This window comes from Oryx dammah, unplaced genomic scaffold (assembly GCF_014754425.2).
Source record: "Oryx dammah isolate SB20612 unplaced genomic scaffold, SCBI_Odam_1.1 HiC_scaffold_11072, whole genome shotgun sequence".
In the NCBI taxonomy this organism is placed as follows: Eukaryota; Metazoa; Chordata; class Mammalia; order Artiodactyla; family Bovidae; genus Oryx; species Oryx dammah.
Window position 1 is genome coordinate 2,244,414 of NW_024080466.1, and position 17,299 is coordinate 2,261,712.

The 17,299-nt window shown below is 42.0% G+C and overlaps 1 pseudogene; it reads left to right on the plus strand.

Moving 5' to 3' along the window:
- Positions 1-4,019: 4,019 nt before the first annotated feature.
- LOC120860401 overlaps positions 4,020-17,299 on the plus strand; it is a 71,520-nt pseudogene continuing 58,240 nt past the window's right edge.

Here is a 17,299-nt window from a genome sequence, read left to right on the forward strand (position 1 = left end):
AAAATTTTTTTTTAATGGAATGAGAGATTTCCTCTCCAAGAAATAGACACAGAATAGGAAAACCAGTAACTGAGGGCAACAAAGCCATGCAGAATAATGCACTTTTTTCCATAAAGCTTATGGGTTTTTATATATAGATAATTATAGTTAACTGAAGAAAAAAAAAAAGAAAGAAAGAAAGCATGGTAGTTAAGACCTCTGACTCTGGAGTCAGGCAAAGCTAGTTTGAATTAAGACTACACTGCTTTATTACCTGTGTGAACTTAACAAATTATTTTATTTTACACAAGCCTCCTTTTCCCATTCTATAAGATTAATAAAAGAAGTTAAGACTGTTCACAATAACCAAACACTGCTGCTGCTGCTGCTGCTAAGTCGCTTCAGTCCTGTCCGACTCTGTGCGACCCCATAAACAGCAGCCTATGAGGCTCCCCCGTCCCTGGGATTCTCCAGGCAAGAACACTGGAGTGGGTTGCCATTTCCTTCTCCAGTGCATGAAAGTGAAAAGGGAAAGGGAAATCGCTCAGTCGTGTCTGACTCTTAGCGACCCCATGGACTACAGCCTACCAGGCTCCTCCATCCATGGGATTTTCCAGGCAAGAGTGCTGGAGTGGGGTGCCATTGCCTTCTCCGAAGCAAACACTAGAAAGTCTTTAAATGCTTTCCACAATGGAATGGTTACCTTGTGGCACAGTTGCACAACAGCGTGCTATACAGTAATGAGGAGGAACATGTAAAAATACAGAGAAATCACTCGAGCAAAATGTTACGTGAAAGGAGCCAGACCCCAAATAGGAAGTGCCCTGTGTGAGCCCATACATACCAAGTTCAAAGACAGGAGCTGGAATGCGAGATAGTAGTTACCCTTGGGAGGTGGGGACAGAGCTGGAAATGGACAGGGGGCCTTCTGTGGCACTGCTGATGTTCTAGATGTACCAATATGTTCACTTTGCAAAAACTTTAAGCTGTACACGTATGACTTTTGTATTTTTTGTATTTAGTAAAAAAGTTTAAAAATTAAAAATGATTTTAACTATGTAATTCCTAAAAGTTCATATCTTCTGAAATATTTACAGATAAAATAAAACGATATGTGGAATTTCCTGCAAAACAATGCAGTGTGAGAGGAGGAAGAGAAGTGGGGAGAGGCTAATGAAACAAGGCTGGCCACAATCTGACAGTTATTGCACTGTGCAATGGGCGTTCATCACAGCATTCTCTCTACTCTCACACCTAAGTTTCCTACAATAAAATGTCTTCAAAGTGGTGCTTAAATGCTAGTTATTCTTTTCATTATTAATATTAATGTGACTGTCATCTTAAAATATCTCTATGAACTGAACTCTGTGGACCCAAGTGAGTCTTTCCTTGGAGATCACATGGAATTCCCCTGATGTCATGAGCTAACTAAGAAGACAACTGGATTAATATCAAAGACACACTATTAGGGACTGAGATCAAAAGTTGAAAGAGAAAAGAGCAAGGAAAGTAAAAAAAAAGTCCTGCCTGAGGCAAGTTAGTCCTTAAACCACTAGGGAAACAGGCTTCATTCTTGCTTTCATCAACATACAGATTTGCCTATCTGATAATGAAAGAGAAAACTGTGAAGAAAGTAAGATGTCTAGGCTTTAAAAGCTGTAGGCCAATAGACATGGTTACTAACAGGAAATTTCATTACAAGGGTGAAAGACTGAGGGTGAACAATGCTCAGAAATACTTAAAATTGATATCCATTTATAGCTGAGCAGGCCCTCATGTGCATAATATTTGCATTCTTTACCCCTTTCATCTGAAAATGTGGTAATAATTCATCTGGGAGAGCTGGAACAAATAATCAGGGATAGCAAAGTGTTTTGAAATGATAAAATAACTAAAACTTTTGTACCTCAAAGCTTTCCTTTTAGACACCTACCTTGATGACTATGAGGTAAGTCAACCATATGACGAAATGATGCAGAAAGTTCTTTAAATGCCTAGTATCAAATAAATATAAAAATCTGAATCTACAGAATGTAGAAATCAAAATCATTAGGTAGAGTGAGATCATAAAAAAGAAAATGAAAATCTAAAAGCAGTTGTTTTTTAAGGCAAACTTAACTCTATTCCTTAATTATACATTCCTTGGTTATCCTCAGTCACGTCTGACTCTTTGCAGCACTATAGGCTATACAGTCCACAGAATTCTCCAGGTCAGAATACTGGAGTGAGAAGCCTTTCCCTTGTCCAGGGGATCTTCCCAACCCAGGGATCAAACCCAGGTCTCCCGCATCGCAGGCGGATTCTTTACCAGCTGAGCCACAGAAAAGTCCAAGAACACTGGAGTGGGTAGACTTTCCCTTCTCCAGTGGATCTTCAAACCCAGGAATTGAACCAGAGTCTCCTGCATTGCAGGTGGATTCTTTACCAACTGAACTATGAGGAAAGCCCAATTATAAATTCCTTGTAGAATTTTCAGCCATAAAAATAACATTGCAGGAGAATATTATTTAATGAATCAGAAAGAAATTCCCCCAAATTTAAGTGAAAACAGCAGATAATAAAATAGCATTAATGAATTATTGTATTATCACATGGCAGTAGATATATTGAAAATAAGTATGATATAGATATAAATATTCCATCTCACACCATGACATGTATTTCTACAGAAGTACATACATATTATGTATATATGTGTATGTATATTTATATCTGAAATACATAAATGACAATAATTGTAATCACCTTTTCCTACATTTTTTAATTTTTTAATCGGTGTTTTGTTTTCACAGTAAAAAAATAAGATTACTTAAAATCATTTTTCATTGGTGATTTTCCAGTATTTTGCTGAGGTGGGACTTGAAGACCTGTGTTTGGTATGGCTTGCCTTTCATGTTACTATTCAGGATTTCAATAAACCAGCCCTAGAATAACGTAATGACTGAACAAAAGAACACAGCTGACTTTTGCCTGGTGTGGGTCTGGCATTCATTAATTGAGTTCCTCTCAATATTTGCTCACAAATAAGGAAAAGAAAAAGGTCATATTTTCATGATTCTTCAAAATGAACTACAGTTGCTTTGCGTGCTTTTTCTACTTTATTATCCTCACAAACGTCTTCATTCTTCATACCATTACATCATTCCGTTTGCTTCTCTAACTTTCTCCCATGACATTTTCCCTCTGAGCCATAGATTGTGTCTGGGCTCTGCCTGGACATTCTGCATGGTGCCAGGAGGAAATATTTTCAGTTGTGGGGCTTACCTGAGGAAAGGTTCCAGCCATTGCGCTGCCATAGACTGAGGGCGACTGGGGACAGAGAAACACTTTTTGCTCTCCCCCAGCAATGTCTGGAATATGACATCACTATCTGAATATGTCTCATGGTAGACAGAGCCCTGGGAAAAAGGACAATTTGCTCTGACTTCAGCTAGTGAATGATGTTTTTTAAGTGACTTAATCCCTCTAAGCCTGTCTCTTCCATGGGCAAGTGGAGATAATGGGGTTTCATCTGCACACCCCACCACCGCTTGATACCCTCCACCACTGTGCCAGTCACATCACACGAGCCCAGTGACCCAGTGCCCTAAGAGTGGGCACGGAGCGCGAGCGGGAACAGAGGGGAGCCGCCATCTCTTCCCGCTACCTAAAAGCATTTTCATTGCCTGAAATCAGTTTTGTTAACTAAAATGTGTTCCTTGTTAGAAGCTTTGTTTCTAACATAAACATCTTCTTTACAAAACATAATTTACTGCCTAGGGTTTTCTGCAACTTTCTAAACTGTTGAAAACACCATAAACCATGTAAAAATAGGAAAGCAGGAATGTTTGTTTTTCAAAACTGTTGATTAAATTAGTTGTAGCCTTGCTTAAGGAGAGAGAGAAAAAAAAAGTTACAGTTTCCAGGCCAAATTTTGCTCCTTTATGCCAACAAATAGTATTCTAATCCTCTGTCTGCGTGTGCTTAGAAATCCTGTCATCTGTAAAGCAGGTGCATTTGAATGTAAATTTGACTGACAGCCTTTGTCAGAAAATGAATGCATGCACTATGGAAGCGGTGGATGTAAGCCACACACCCGATCTCTGCACCTCCAGATGTTTTCAGATTGTAAACAACTAGAGGCAATGAGAGGACAGGCTTTGAGGAGGGAGCTGACAGTGAGTGGTGGCAGACGCATAGCTCATCTCGGTGCCAGTTCAGACCTGGGGGCAAGAAGGCTGGTCCAAACGAGACCAGCCTCCTCAAGAACACATGGCCTCTATATTTGCCTTTGTGGACTTCGATCATCATTTGCTATAGAACTTATGTAATAATCAAATGGGGAGCATTTACTCTGTGTGAGGCATTTCCTCTGTGTGATGGTTTTCGGTTGAGAGCCTTTCCGTCCTCCTCCCCACCCCCAACGGGACATTTGGCAACATCTGGAGACATTTTTGGTTGTCACAACTGAGGAATGTTACTGGCATCCAGTGGGCAGAGGCCAGGGATGCTGCTAAATAGCCTACAATGCACAGGACAGCTGCCCAAAGCAAAGACATCCAGCCAGAGTGTCAGTAGTTCCCGGGTTGAAAAACCCAGCAAGCAGTAGAGGATTAAAGACGAGGATACAGAATGAACTGCCTTCAGGACCTTAGAGTCTGGCAATGAAGATGAGGCAGATATACAACAAAATAGGCAGAGCAAGAAGGGTTATAAAAGCTAGACAGAAAGATTACTTCAAACTTCAGGGGTCAGAGGAAACTTTGAAAAAATAAAACTGTAAATATCCATCTTAACATTCCGATAATAACTAAACATAAAAGAGTTGCTTATTTTTATAATTCTGTTTTCTGTAAGGATAAGTTAACCACCAAATACTTAGAGAAACTATGCCCTCTGTCCCTGAAACTGAGCTTCCCTGGTGCCTCATACGGTAAAAGCATCTGCTTACAATGCGGAAGACCCGGGTTCGATCCCTGGGTCTGGAAGATTCTCTGGAGAAGGAAATGGCAATCCACTCCAGTACTCTTGCCTGGAAAATTCCATAGATGGAGGAGCCTCATAGGCTACAGTCCAGGGAGTTGCAAAGAGTTGGACACGACTGAGTGACTTCACTTTATCCTTGAAACTACATTAAATTCCCTGGAAAAATGAGTAAAACAGAGTCACCATTCTCTGGTGCTCAGAGTAGAGTTACATCTCCAAATGCATGTTAACATTATCAAGATTCATTTCTCCAAAGATATCATGAGAGCAAATTATGTACAAACACTGTGTGTAGCACAGAACTTAAGCAGGCAATGTTCCTTCCCTTGTAGAACATATTATCTCTTGTGGGGAAGAGACAGAAATCAAACCAGCAAATGAATGATTTCAGTGTGTGCCTTCTATTTCTAAAAATATTAGACTGTCCTCCAAAAATCTTGAAAATCTCCTCCAACAGAGCACCTAGAAATGCTAGCTAAAATATCACTAACAATCTTTTTGAAAACCAGCTGAGCATGAAAGGAACCATGGGAAACCAGTAAGTGCCAAAAACAAAGAGGGAAATGAAAGCAAGAACAGGGAATGTAAACTGACAATGAGATCCCTGGGGTTTGAGAAGGGGGGTGTATTAGTCTTAAAAACCAAGCAATCTTTTTTTACTGAAATAGGATATGAAGCCCCAGATCTCTGAGATTGAGATCTGGAAATGAGACCCCCTGAATAAAGCTAGGACACTTGAACTTAAAAAAAAAAAAGAAAATAGCAGACATAAGGAAATAAGAAGGAAGCTTATCCATCTTGGCCTGGGCTGGACAAGGGAAAAAAATAGCCTGTGCTCAAAGTTCATTACCATAAGCCAGGTTTAGGTAGGTTTGATGAGCAAATGTATATCACTCAGGTTATCTGAGAAACCCCAATCCAAGATGTCACTGTAAGAAATTCCAGATTGGTGATGCCCGCTGATTATCTGTCCATCCATGCAGCCACGCTTGGGGCCAGCTACATCCGTCCCTGCAGGGCTTGTCACAGAACATGGTCAGCACTATGTTGCCCCACCTCACATGCTTCCCATCCTTCCTCCTTCCTCTCATCTCTTAATCTCACTGCCCAGGAATGATACCTAGCAAGTACAGCTTCATATAGTCCTCGTCTCGGGTCTTGCTTTCCAGGTTGCTGTTCAGTTGCCAAGTCGTGTCTGACTCTTTATGACCTCATGGACGGCAGCATGCCAGGCTTCACTATCTCCTAGAGTTTGCTCAAACTCAAGTCCATGGGTGACTCAAACTCATGAGTTGGTGATGCCATCCAACCATCTCATCCACTGTTGCCCCCTTCTCCTCCTGCCCTCAATCTTTCACCTTCATCAAAAGGCTCTTTTGTTCCTCTTCACTTTCTGCCATTAGAGTGGTAACATCTGCATATCTGAGGCTATTGATATTTCTCCCAGCAATCTTGATTCCAGCTTGTGATTCATCCAGCCCGGGATTTCTCATGATATACTCTGTGTAGAATTTAAATAAGCAGGGTGACAATATACATCCTTGACATACTCCTTTCTCGGTTTTGAACCAGTCCATTGTTCCACGTCGAGTTCTGTTGCTTCTTGATCAGCATACAGGTTTCTCAGGAGGCAGGTAAGGGAGTCTGGTGTTCCCACCGCTTAGAAAATTTTCCACAGTTTGTTGTGATCCAGACAGTCAAAGGTTTTAGCGTAATCAGTGAAGCAGAAGTAGATGTTTTTCTGGAATTCCAGGTAACCTGAGCTAAACTGAGGACTCTTGTAAGAGAAGGCTTATTTGAGGAACTGCTGTTTTAAGCCAAGACCTGGAGGGTAAGAAGGCCATACGGACTATAGCAGGGAGAAGTAATCCACGTCCAAAGGCTCTCATGTGGAAGAAAGCAAAGAACCTTCAAGAAACATAAACAAGGCCACAGCAGGACAGAACACAGGAGAGAGGAATCTGGAAAGCTACACTGAGTCCAGTCATCTAGAACAGAGGTCTCGGGCCTGGATCTGGTTCACAGCTGTGTGTGTCTGTGTGTGTGTGTGTGTCTGTGTGTGTGTGTGTGTCTCTGTGTGTCTGTGTGTGTGTCTGTGTGTCTGTGTGTCTGTGCATGTGTGTGTTTATTAGCTGCCAGAAGTTGAAAATAAGGAGATATTGCGTAACCCTCCAATTTGAAAGAGCTGTCAGCAGTGGGCCTGAATTCTTACATGGCAACCGTCAGCTGGACCCAACCCTCAAGGTGATGATTGTCTCAGGACAAGGCCTGTGACCTCAAGTTTACCACTGTCCCAACCTAGCCTTTTTCCTTCATTCGTGTTGCTAGTGTGGCCTCCATGGGAGGCTGAGTTTGTAGCTCCTAATTTACAGCTTTATAGGTTATGGGTTTAAAAAAAAAAAAAAAAGATGTTATTCTAAGACAAGGATAGTCCTTGAAGTATTTTAAGCAAGAGAATGATGTGCTCTGATTTATATACACTCCATTCAAGGTAAGGTGGGGGGGTGGGGAGACTGGAGAGGACCAAAAATGGAAAAGAAGATACAAATGAGAAAACTATTGCAAGATCTTTCTGGGTGAAAGATCACAGTGGCTTGAAATAGAGAGGTAGCGAAGGAAATGAATATGAGAAAATGGTTTAAAGGGTATTTTGAAAGCAGAAAATACAGTATTTGTTGATATATTAGATGGTGAAGATGAGAGAATCAAAAATGACTTGTATTCGGAACTCCCTGGCAGTCCAGCAGATAGGACTCAGCACTTTCACTGCAGGCCCTTGGTTCGATCCCTGGTCAGGGAACTGAGGTCCTGCAAACAGTGAGGTGTGACCAAACAAAAAATAAACCAAAAAAAAAAAAAAAAGATTTGCACTGTGTTATGAACACTTTGAGCTGGAGTCACCCTTGATCCAGTCTCTTAGCTGACTATAAATGTGGCAGCATCCCCTAGCTGACAGAGCTCGAGCTCAGCTCCCAGCAGGGCTGTAGGCGGCCCACGTGATGGCATTTCCTACATCCAACCATCTGGCCCCACAGCCCACCTCCTACTCTTCTCCAGAGCCTCTTGCATCTCAGCGGGCTCCACGGTGAGGCTGGCGATAAAATTTGTCAGCTGCATTGAGACCCTCATGAGAGCGACAGAAAGGTATATTATAATTACAGGGGAACACCTGGGGTAAACGAGGACAGTCTCAAACTGGGACATAGGGCAAACCCAACCAGTTCTCAAATTAGCCACTTTGCCTGCTCCCCTTTCAGAATTTCAAGAGCTCCTTGAACCTATTTATGCAACAATGGGTGGGGGAGGGGTCTTTGGAAAAGCTAAGCTTGGAGCATCCCACTAGGGACATTGCACAGCCAAGTTCAGACTGTCAGGGCCGAGTCCCATGTTAGCTCAAAAGGCAATCGCCTTCAGATGATAATGGGAATAGCCTCCCACACAGCTATTTAACACAACCCCTCCTCTTCCAGGAAAGCCCCAGGAAGGACATGGCTCAGAGGCCACGTGTGTGTTTGCTAAGCTGCTTCAGTCGCGTCCCACTCTTTGCGGCCCCATGGACTGGAGCCTGCCAGGGCCCCCTGTCCATCGGATTCTCCAGGCAAGAACACGGGAGTGGGTTGCCGTGCCCTCCTCCAGGGGCTCTTCTCGACCCAGGGCTATAACTTAGTCTTTTAGTCTCCTGCATTGGCTGGCGGGTTCTTCACCACCTCCATCACCTGGGAAGCCTGGCTCGGATACCGCCGGTGAAGCTATCTCCTCTCTACTACAGGAAAACTCTGTAACCCAGGTTTCCCAGATTTTCTTTCTAGTCAGCTAAATCACAGCTAAAGAAGCTGGGAAAACCCTCAACTTCAAAAAGCCTTGCAGTCATCCCTACTGTCTTACTAAAGAAGCCCAGTGCCAGCATCTCCTCCTGGAACTCTAGATCTCAAGACTCAGCTTTAGAAAGAGAAGACTTTGAATGAAAAACAATTTCAGGGAGGGGGTGGAAATGAAATGCGTTGGCTTAACATTTGCAAAATAAAATAACTAACATACAGCCATGTTCTGTGAGAAAGTACCTAATGCCCTTCAAAATTAAGATTCTTTACATAGACTTGATAAGCCAGATAAACAGATGCCTCCGTCAGATACTCTGTCAAGATTCAGCTGATCCTCAGAGGTCAAGGTTCAGCTGATTTTAGAACTAAGATCTTGTTCTAAATACTCTGTGGTTCTCTGATCTTATCTTTGACAAGCCAAAAAGTAAATTTTTTTAAAAAATTGAAGTATAGTTGATTTACAATGTTGTACTAATTTATGCTGTACAGAAAAGTGACTCAGTTATACACATATATATCTTTTTTAATGTTCTTTTCCATTATGGTTTATCCCAGGATATTGAATATAGTTCCCTGTGCTACACAGATTCTCAGACACAGAGAACAGACTCATGGTTGCCAAGTGAGAAGGCACAAAGGAGAGGGACTGACTGGGAGTCTGGGGTTAGTAGATGCAAGCTATTACATTTGGAATGGATAAACAACAAAAAGTATTTTATATCAGGTTTCCACTTAGGGCTTTGTTTACTCATTCAAGTATCTCAAACCTAAACTACAAGTTTTAATGTTTTAGAGTGGCATTAAATGGTTTTCCAAAATTGAGGGAGGATTATTAAAAGGTCCCCAAATCTTGTGATGTTTCACATTTTAATGGGTTCTAGTGCCAGGCAGTGGCAACCATTGCATTTCATGTATATTGTTACTTTAGTTGACTTTGGATAACCCTGAGTAAAGAAAAGTTCTCTCTACCAATGTGCAGGTTTCCAAACATAAGCAGAGAAGTACACAAATGCTGAGTAATCAGAGTTACGGAAGGACCAAATAAGAAGAGGCCAGGTGGAGTTTGTCTGGAAAGGTTTTATAATGCCTCTGTGATTAACAAACCTAAGGAAAACATCTGAAGCTTCTTTGAAATGCCAAGAATGAACTATTGGGGAACAACTGTGCTTCAAAGAGTAGCAAAGTATGTGAGGCCATATCTCATGGGGTAGGGGGAAGGAATTCTATACCCTCAATAAATTATTTAGAAAGGAGTAGAAGGTTGAGTTGGACAAATTTAGAAGAGCTTCTATTAATTCATCAACTCAAAGTACTCCCTCCAAAGCCTAAATCCCTGGATTCCCAAAGGAAGTTCCTGGGACTTTGTGCTGCACACTGTATAGTCTCAGAAATGCATTTCCGGATCAGATGGGACTTAAAGAAAGGAAACTGTATGGAAACCTAGATAGTTCTGTAAAATATCTTCAGATGCCTCCTATGTATGAAAAGGGGCTTAAGAAATGAAGTATAGGAGGAAACATTCTGCTTTATAAATTATAATAACATTATCAACACATATTCACTGAGTATCAACAAGGAGCAAGACTTGTTCCTAGAAACAAAAAGTTGTAAGTTTGTCCCTCTTGTCAAGATATTTCATCTCACTAATGTGATAGAGACTTAGAAGGCACACAATTGTCATAAAATCAACACAACAGAATTAGGACAAAGGATCGTAAATATTCTTCTCTAATGCAAGAGCTTGGGAGGAAGACAAACTTTTTGAAAGGGTTGGTTAGAAGATGCAGACAGATAACCATTAGACAATGAGTACACCACACACATAACAAAGACTAGCCATTTCTCAAATATTCATGATTGTGAGGACAGAAATTATGCAGGTGATTAAAATACACCTATGAGAGTCTCAAGTTTCATAGTTAAATTTCAAAAATCTCACACTTTCTTACATCATGCATCCATCTTCCCAAATCACAGGGCCTAACTGGAGTTTCGCCAATCATTTACTAAAAATTATTTTCTAATCACAAGGTGGTACCATCTGCAAGCTAGTGTCACTGGGAGAAAGAGCCTGGCCACCATTAAAAAGGCAAGAAGTGGGGGTTTCTCCCTGGCCCATGTTTGTGGGGACCTATAATCTATAACTTAAGAAGCCCCCTCTGGCAGTCCCTACATCTCATGTCAGATAGAGTCACAGAAGCCCTCTCTGCTTCTAAGCTAATAATTGACCGCTTGCCTCTCTTCCTCCTACTAAATAAACTCTACTTCTTTGGTTGAAAAGAAGAGTGAAAGGGAAATGAATGAAAGTCATCACAGGAAGTCCTACAATTCCATATATAATAAATTATAAGAATATAAGTACACCCCACACCTCCTCCCTAAGCTCCCAACAGCTCCACCCAAAGGCCAAGGGGCAAAAATCTGCTTTTCCACAGTCACCTTAATGCAACCTCCCCTCCCACCACCACACTCCATTTTCCTGCTTCCTCCATCACCGATGGAGCACCAAGCAAGCAGTAGATGGAAGAGTCTTGCCACGTGTCACATACGCACCAGACAGCTGTTTGTGATTGGACGGTGGAAGATCGTCTCCCCCATTGCTGCTCTAGGAACCTATTGAGACCCAACGCTGGATTTCCATCAGGCTGACTGCACAGCCATCTGCCCAGGTCACTACAGAAGAGCAGAAGACCCCTGGGAGAGTAGACCATCCCCCCTTCAAGGAACAGGCAGCCTGGGCCAGCATCCACCATCTGGGTAGCTTCAGTTCATTCAGTTCAGTCCCTCAGTCGTGTCCGACTCTGCAACCCCAGGGACTGCAGCATGCCAGGCCTCCCTGTCCATCACCAACTCCTGGAGTTTACTCAAACTCATGTCCATTGAGTCAGTGATGCCATCCAACTATCTCATCCTCTATCAGCCCCTTCTCCTCCCACCCTCAATCTTTCCCAGCATCGGGATCTTTTCCAATGAGTCAGTTCTTCGCATCAGGTGGCCAAAGTATTGGAGTATCAGCTTCAGCATCAGTCCTTCCTATGAATATTCGGGACTGATTTCCTTTAGGATGGACTGGTTGGATGTTCTTGCAGTCCAAGGGACTCTCAAGAGTCTTCTCCAACACCACAGTTCAAAAGCATCAATTCTCCAGTGCTCAGCTTTCTTTATAGTCCAACTCTCACATCCATACATGACTACGGGAGAAATCATAGCTTTGACTAGATGGACTTTTGTTGGTAAAGTAATCTCTGCTTTTTAATATGCTGTCTAGGTTGGTCATAACTTTTCTTCCAAGGAGTAAGCGTCTTTTAATTTCATGGCTGCAATCACCATCGCCAGTGATTTTGGAGCCCCAAAAATAAAGTCTGACACTGTTTCCATATCTCTTTGCCATGAAGTGATGGGACCAAATGCCATGATCTTAGTTTTCTGATTGTTGAGCTATAGACCAACTTTTTCACTCTCCCCTTTCATTTTCATCAAGAGGCTCTTTAGCTCTTCTCTAGGTAGCTTAGAGCCCCCCAAAGCAGCATTTTCTCAAAATATAGCTCCAGATTGTGTGCCATTGCTTATGATCTGAGAACAGAATCCCTTCTGTGATATATCAGCAGACTGGGGACTTTCAGGCATTTTACTTTCTAGAATTTATTAAATATACTTATTCTTATAATTTATTATGTATAGAATTGTAGAACTCCCTGTGGTGACTTTCATTCATTTCCCTTTCACTCTCCTTTCCAATCAATGAAGCAGTAGAATTTATTCAGTAAAGGGAAGAAGAGAGGCAAGCACTCAGTTAATTAGCTAAGCCTCCATTCAAATATATGCTATTGAAAAAATCTTTCCCAGGTGGTACTAGTGTTAAAGAACCTGCCTGCCAATGCAGGAGACATAAGAGGCAGGTTCGATCCCTGATTCAGGAAGATCCCCTGGCAGAAGAAATGGCAACCCACTCAGTATTCCTGCCTGGAGAATCCCATGGGCAAAGGAGCCTGGAAGGCTACAATCCATAGGGTCACAACGAGTCAGACAAAACTGAAGCAACTTAGCATGCATGTTGAAAAACCAAGACATTGAAGTCTACAAATGTACAAAAATATGAGTGAGAGCAGGGAAAGTGCTAGGTAAGTACATGGTTGCGTGAAGAAGACGTGGTGAAGAACAGAGAGGTGGTGACATCCAAGCCCTTGTCAATAGTATGTAAATAGCTCTGTGACTCCACTTCAGTGAAAGACACCAGATAGGTGGACAGGTTCATATCCTGTCCTCTCTCTGTGGTTACTGAGATTTACAAGAAGCTCAATCAAGCCTAAAATAGATGCTGTACTACCAAGATGTGGCAGACAGTGCTGCTTGGACACTGAGTCCCCTTCTCCCCTTTCCCATAGTAACTGACCTGGCGCTGGACACTGATCACCCAGCTGGCTGGCGACCCAGACTCCCCTGCAGTGAGACACAGCTTCGTGACCAAGCTCTCTCTTGAGAGCAGAACGATGCGGCCACTTCTGGGTCTGGCTAAGCCTGAGGCAGTGGGGGAACAGTCTTCTCCCCTCTTTTCTGCTTCCTGCTGGCTGGAACCTAGACATGGCACATTCTGCTTTGATCATGTAAACAAAGACCTCACCCTCATGTCTCCTCCTGCTCCCACGGTGGAGCAGCAGGAGAGAAGGAACCTGCTTCCCTGAATGTGAGGTCTGTGCATCTGTCCTGCTGAATCCTGGACTAATACGTAAGAAGGAAATACCTTCATTCTTTAAACCACTGCATTGAGGACCTTTTTTTTTTTAAAGCAGCTTAGCTATGCTAACTAATTCAGAAGTATGTTATAAAGGGAAAAGCATAGTGTTCAATAACATCTTCTAATAAAAGGTAGTTTAACTTTTTATTTCCATAGCTATCTTTTATTATTGTTGTTTAGCCACTAAGATGTGTCTGACTCTTTTGAGACCCCATGGACTATAACCTGTTAGGCTCCTCTGTCCATGGGATTCTCTAGGCAAGAATACTGGCATAGGTAGCCATTTTCTTCTCCAAGGGATCTTCCTGACCCAGGGATCGAACTTGTGTCTCCTGCATTGGCAGCAGATTCTTTACCACTGAGCCACCAGGGAATCCTCATCTTTTGCTGAAGCCTGGGAAAACATTATACTAGTGTAGAAGGCACATTAGTGCCCAGCCCACATTCCTGAGGAGTTTTTGGTGTGCTCCAGTGAGATTCTGATGCTGGCATCGGCATCCCACAGGCTGTTGTTCAGGAGCAGGATAAAGTGCTAAGGAAGTAATACCCTAGGGAGAAGCCCTCAACCAGTGGCCTCCCAGAAGCTGGTGTATTAATATCCCAACTCCCTCACTCCTCAGGTGGAAATTTCTAAGGTGTGCGCTCTGCACATTTTCCCTACAGAACTCAGCTCTGGCTGCCTTTTGTGTAGCCAACTGACCCAAGGACATACTTTTTATTGGTTACTCCCCATCACTAGATTCCTTCCTCCACTTCCCTTCTCTGAACTTCCAAGTAAACTAGTTCACTGGAGTCCTTGCCTTACAATCTTCTTTTGGGATAACCCAAATTCAGACAGCCAGACTTCATATTTGCCATCTCAGCTAAAACAATCTCCAACACAGCTATTATTACTAGTCAGGGATTACGCTATTTTATGGGTGAAGAAATCAAATTTATGAGAGCGTAATAGACCAACAGTTGGTGTCAGAACTAAAATTAAAAGCCAGGAGTGTGTCACTCAGAAGTTTACAAGTTCTAATACACCTTACTCCATTTGAAGCGGAAGTTTTCCAATTATATGTTGATATGTTGTTTTTGTTGTTCATTCACAAAGTCATTCTGACTTTTTGTGACCCCACAGACTGCAGCACACCAGGCTCCCCTGTCCTTCACTATCTCCCAGAGCTTGCTCAAATTCATGTCCACTGAGTTGGTGATGCTATCTAATCATCTCATCTTCTGTCATCCCCTTCTCCTTTTGCCTTCAATCTTTTCCAATACCAGGGTCTTTTCCAATGAGTCGGTTCTTTGCATCAGGTAGCCAAAGTACTGGGGCTTCAGCTTCAGCATCAGTCCTTCCAGTGAATATTCAGGGTATATTTTCTTGAGAATTGACTGCTTGGATCTCCTTGCAGTCCAAGGGACTCTCAAGAGTCTTCTCCAGCACAATTCGAAAGTATCAATTCTTGCGCTCAGCCTTTATAGTCCAACTCTCACATTCGTACATGAACTGGAAAAACCAGAACTTTGACTATAAGGACCTTTGTCAGCAAAGTGATGTCTCTGCTTTTTAATATGCTGTCTAGGTTTGTCATAGCTTTTGTCTAGGTTCTGTCACAGTTTTTCTTCCTCCTCCAGTGGGCAACGTTTTGTCAGAATTCTTCACTATCATCTGTTTGTCTTGGGTGGCCCTGCACAGCACTGCTCGTAGCTTCATTGAGTTATGCAAGCCCCTTCGGCACAACAAGGCCGTGATCCATGAAGGGGAACTATTGGTATAACTTTTAGTAGATGATGATGTTGGCAGTTTTATGGTTGGAGGACGTATTTCAGGGAAATTAGACAAAACAGTTTCTTACAGCAGCTTATAATATTTGTTTTCAATAAAACACTTCTGATAACATTTTGTTAAACAGATGTTTTTAGCCTGAACAGAAATCAAAAGAGGTAATTTTAGGCTGCTTGCTGACACAAATTTACTTGGCACTTTTTAGTTAGTCAAATTCTGACCAGAGGTAATTCTGTTGAATAAACCTGCTTCTTAAGATGGCCCATATGTATTCTTTCTGAGAGCAACCTAGGTCTGCTCACGTTCCCATCAACATCAAGACTTGCCCAGAGAAAAGGATAGTGGGTGAATACACATCAAGGTATAAATAATTTCCAAGGCTTAGGGCTCAGGAGTTGTATTTGAACAAAGAATTCAATCTCTCTACTATAGAATTAATAGAACTTTGGTTTTAGAGTTTCAGAAGTTAGTCAACAAATAAAATTTAGAGATATCTGATGAGGCTGGAGAAGGAAATGGCCACCCACTCCAGTATTCTTGCCTGGGAAATCCCATGGACCAAGAAGCCTGGCGGACTACAGTCCATGGCGTGGCGACGAAGTCTGACATGACTTAGCAACTTAAACGACAAGAAATATGATGAGACAAAGTTAACTTTCCTATGCTTTTCCTCATACAAGTTCTCCCAAGACTAATCCCATGTAAAGCTGGCATACACAGAAGATAGGAAAAATCTGAGGAAATAACAGTTACTTTATATTCATGTTTGCAATTGAATATGTACATTCTTTTAGATTTTTAGTTAACCTTCTGCCAGGAAAAACCCTGCAAGGTTGTTACACACAGGCAGTATACTGGGTTAATAGAATATTGTAAATAGCGTGGAAGAATTACAAGTCTTAGAGGGAAAAAAAGCTGTCTGTTTGCTCTTCACCACCACTAGATATAATCTAAACATTGCATTCCTTAAAGGATATGCAATATCAATTACATTCATCTAGGCGATAGCCTGCCTCTCCTGGTTTTAACTAAATGCTGCGGCATGACCTTAAGCTTTAGTTATTTGAGGTAAACAAACGCCTCACGCCTGCTTCAGTTGAACCTAAGGTCAATATGGGCAGCCCAGGAGGAGAATACTAATATCTAACAACACTGATTATCTACAAAAAATGTTTAAGGAATCCGATCCTACCCATATTGATGTCAGATTTTTATAGGGAACATTACATCACATAAAGTCTGAAAATGAAAGGAAGCCAGAATAAACAGAGCTGAGCATCAGAAAGTCTTAAGCCTCATGGCAGACATCGTCTAACCAATGTAGCTATATTTGTATAACTTTTACTGGGACTGTGGTAATAAAACAGAACTCAGCTAATTGGAACACACTTATCTTACTTATAAAAGTGTACAAAATTTTATATACACATGCAAATAAAAAAAAACTTTGCCTATCTCTAGAAATGTATATGCTTTTCATTTGTCCAATGACTCACACATGAGGTTTTTATAGTTTAAATAATGGAATTTCTCTCTATCAGTTCAGTTGCTCAGTCGTGTCCGACTCTCTGTGACCCCTTGGACTGAACCAGGCAAGGCTTCCCTGTCCATCACCAACTGCCAGAGCTTATTCAAACTCATGTCAATTGAGTCGGTTATGCCATCCAGCCATCTCATCCTCTGTCATCCCCTTCTCCTCCTGCCTTCGATTTTTCCCAGCATCAGGGGCTATTCCAGTGAGTCACTTCTTTGCATCAGGTGGCCAAAGTATTGGAGCTTCTGCTTCAGCATCAGTCCTTCCAATGACTATTCAGGACTGATTTCCTTTAGGATGGACTAGTTTGATGTCCTTGCAGTCCAAAGGACTCTCAAGAGTCTTCTCCAACACCAGAGTTCAAAAGCATCAATTCTTTGGCACTTAGCCTTCTTTATGGTCCAACTCTCACATCTATACATGACTACTGGAAAAACCATAGCTCTGACTAGACAGAACTTTGTCAGCAAAGTAATGTCTCTGCTTTTTAATAT